Genomic DNA, 4,116 nt, shown 5'->3' on the forward strand with positions numbered 1-4,116 from the left:
AGTGGCATGATCTCAGCTCACTGCAACCTCTGTCTCCCGGGTTAGAGTGATTCTCCTGCCTCAGCACCACCACACCTGGCTCATTTTTTTATTTTTAGTAGACACAGGATTTGACCCTGTTTCATTGGTTTTACTGGAGATTCTAGATTTGAGTCACACCTCATTGTGTGCCATATATAATGACTTCTTTTTTTTTTTTAAGCACAATATATCTGCTTTATTTAAGTGGCTTTGTATATCGTTATAATTGTGTTATAGATGAAGAAAAGGTATTAAACATGGCGCTAATGATAGTAAAAGTGAAAAGAAAAGAAAGGCTATCTATTTTGTAGATAGAATAAAGTTGCTCAGTATTTAGAGTTACCTAAATAAGTCAGCATTTAAACTCCTCCTACTAAAAGCATGCCAGTCTGAATAATCCTCCTTGAAACACAATTTTTGATATGGGTAATGTTTTTAAGTATGTGACTCCTGCAGAATAGCTGGACAGACAATACACATTTAAAAAAGAACAGCACAAGGATCCACCAGACTTGGGAAAAAATCAAAAACAACACAAGCCTTATGAAGAACTGAGTTCTTAAAATATTATGGAGAACATAGCTATTGGAAGAGATGGCAATATTGGCAAGTTGATTGTTACATTGGTCAGCAATAGCTAGCACTATTTTTTTGACAATCTTTCAGGCACTGCAACTACTACTGCAAAATGATATATAGTCCATTAAAAAACATAATCACAAATCAAAAAATATTTTAGTAATATAATGCTTCAGATTTAGAAGCAAATCAAGTGTTAAAATTCAACTGCTGTAATAACTAACCCCAAAGATAATCGTATCTGACAAAAAAGCTTTCACAGAGTCACTACTTCAGAATTATACTTTCTCTTGATATTTATTTTATTTTATTTTATTTTATTTTTATTTTATTTTTTTCTTTATATGGCGTCTCACTCTGTCGCCCAGGCTGGAGTGCAATGGCATAATCTTGGCTCACTGCAACCTCCACTTCCCAGGTTTAAGTGATTATCCTTCCTCAGCCTCCTGAGTAGTTGGGACTACAGGCGCCTGACTCCATGCCCAGCTAATTTTTATACTTTTAATATAGGTGGGGTTTCACCATATGGTCTCAATCTCTTGACGTTGTGATCTGCCTGCCTTTGCCTCCCAAAGTGCTGGGATGACAGGCATGAGCCACCATGCCTGGCATTCTCTTGATATTTAAACTTTTAAGTCAGTCCAGAGAAATACGATAAATGTCAACAGTAAGTATGGTGTTGAGGCAGAAGTAGGACCAAACTTTTTCATATGTTATTCAGTTGGTAACAATATGACCTGGGTAGTAATTTCCTATGTTTCTACTTATACACAAATACAAAAAAGTAAAACAGAGATACTGCTAAATAAAGGATACATTGTTCTTAATAGTAACTTAATAAACTGGAACATTGTCAAAAAGCACCTAGTGAACTTTTTCAGTGTTTTTTTCTATTATCCAATAAGTGAATTAGGCTATTCCTTTCCAATTTCCCAAGCACTTTTTGTCCCAATCACCATTTCTGTGTTCGAAGAAAAAGTAGCAAGTCAAGTAACAAAACTAAACAAGCAAAAAAACAAAACACAACTACAGTATCTGCAAAAGTTTTGTAGAAGACTGAAACTGTTGAGCATAAGCATCTCGTATTCTATTATCATTAGTTAACTGAAGAGTTTGTTAAAGACATACATTTCATAAAAATGTTAGTTTGAAGTTATTGACCAGTATGTACCATTCCTAAGTATTAGTAACCAAATTCATGACAATAAAGAGCTATCTAACAAGAAAAATTAGTGACTACAAGCACCATCATCAAGACTTTGTCTTTACAATTCATTACCACTTACCATGCATTGTAATGTCTAGGATTGACTCTGATAGCATTTCAAAAACAAGCTAACGCTTTGTCCAATTCTTCAGTTAAGAAAAACTCTCGCCCTAATAAAGTACAGGCATAAGCATAATTTGGATCCACTTGGATAGCTCTCTGGAAGAATTTAATTGCAATATCATGTTCCCGTTGCAGACTGAAAGAGTTCCCAGCAGCACACCAGGCCTCTGGAGAATTTTTATCCATGTCTGTTAAGTCTTTTGACAGAAATGAAAGAGCGACATCTTTTTGAAGATGCCAAAGTGTTGTAGAGTAGATTTCCATGCCTTCGAATCTATAATTCTCAATCCTGCTAACCTCTGAGAATATTCTTTCGGCTTGCATGTACTCTGAAAGTTCAAAATAGGACCTTCCAATTTGGCACATTACCCAACCAGTATTGTAGTGGTGAGAAGGTAGATGGCTCAAAATATTTATAGCTTCTTTGCAGTGGTATGAATATAAAGCTAAATAACCTTTCCCCATTTCATGAAGAAGGCTCATCAAGCCTTCTGCTGCTGCTTTTTGTAGATTAAAAGCCTGAATCTGAGGTGTGATTGTGGATATTTCCTCTTCTGAATTGATGGAAGAGTCCAATTTTGTAATTTCCAGGTTTTCATTTATAGTAGATTGAGTTATTCCTCCTTTATTAGTTTTACTTTTTGTTTTTCTCTTTGGGATTTTAGGTGGAAACTTCATTTTTAATTTCTTCCTATTCTCCTTGGTTGTGGAACTGTCACTAGTAAAGAGTCATGAACTTCTTCGATGCAGTGCATTTGGGGGAGATGTCATAGTGAGGCTCATTACCTGAGGTGTTGTAGTTATTTATGGACCAGAACTTTCTGTTAGTGAAAGAATTGGAGTTACCTCTCGGCTATTTCCACTCTGCGAGAAGACAGACTTTGCTCCAGTTTGGCCAATTCTGGCAACAGATTTTTTGAAGGGGCTCCGGTGGATGGCACATCAATTACAGAAGGTGTATTAGTGTAGTTTTGTAAATAAGATCCATCTCCAGGACTTGGGGTTTCTAATGGCAAAATCCCAAAACTTGGGGTAAATGGACTAAGAGCTGCTGGTCCTATTAATAAACTTCGACCAGTTTTTGTTTTATTTTGAACCTGTTTAGATAACATGGAAGTTCCTGTTCCCAGTGGGACAGTTTCAGGTGAAATTACAGCTGAATCAATAAAAGACACTGGGGAATCTGTATTCAAGGAGTACTTTGAATTGAAAGATTCTAAACTGACTCTGTTTAATTCAGTTGTGTCCTGGGGTGTTTCCATAAGAATGGTCTCAGGCTGTCTGTGACATAAACTGTGATTAGGTACTTGTGTTGTGCAAGAGTTGGGCAGACAGTTGCTAAAGTTCTGTAAAGATGTGAATTTAAATGTTTGGCCAGGATCTGGCTTTTCACCTATTTCACGTAACGATTCAAAGGGATACCAGAGGAAATGATTTAAACTAAGTCTCTTTTGGTAACATTCTTATTCTTTAGCAAGCCGATCTGTCTTGCAATATACACGTCCTGACAATGGAAGGGGAAAGCAAACTGAATCACCAAACTCAGTAACAATATCATCATGGCTTTTCTGCTTATTAGACACTCCACCAGATAAGATTTGTTCCCAGTCTCCAAGCTTACTGAGATCAACACAACATTTTGCAAGCAGGTATTTGCATTGCGGTGTAGGACAACTATGTCTTTTCAAGAGTCTATATGCTTTATAGGCCTTTCCTGGGAGGTAAGAACAGGTCGCCATTAAAATCAAAGCTTCTTCTGAGTGTACTTCTGCATAAAGGCTTTCTGTGAGGAAAACCCCATCTCGGTAAGCATAGTGGTTTAGTGCTTGCCATATAGCAGCCTGGACGGGTTCCTGCAGCACTGTCATCCTTGAGGCAAAGGCCCAATTTCTGCAGTGCCTCAGGAAACCCTCACACCACCCACACCCCTCCCCCCTATAGCAGCTCCGGCCCTGCCAGCCTAGGCTCATTTAAATTCACCAGTTACCGGGGGATGGGGGTGGCCGAGCCAGAATGACTTCTTTATCCTGCTGACTCTGGAAAGCCTGGCCTCTTGTGATCCATTCCAAAGCGAAAGTCACCTCATGTTTGGGAAACAGATCCACTCCCAAGTTCAGTGGAGGGTTGAGGCATGTAGGACGAAGGACTCTCTTCCATCTGATTTGGTCTGCACAGCAGGGCCTAGG

General features: G+C 38.3%; 1 pseudogene; it reads right to left on the reverse strand.

The window, feature by feature from the left end:
- Positions 1 to 2,850: 2,850 nt before the first annotated feature.
- On the reverse strand, positions 2,851 to 3,798 carry LOC129025677 (cell division cycle protein 27 homolog; annotated as a pseudogene).
- Between the last annotated feature and the right edge of the window lie 318 nt (positions 3,799 to 4,116).

This window comes from Pongo pygmaeus, chromosome Y (genome assembly GCF_028885625.2).
Source record: "Pongo pygmaeus isolate AG05252 chromosome Y, NHGRI_mPonPyg2-v2.0_pri, whole genome shotgun sequence".
Lineage (NCBI taxonomy): Eukaryota > Metazoa > Chordata > Mammalia > Primates > Hominidae > Pongo > Pongo pygmaeus.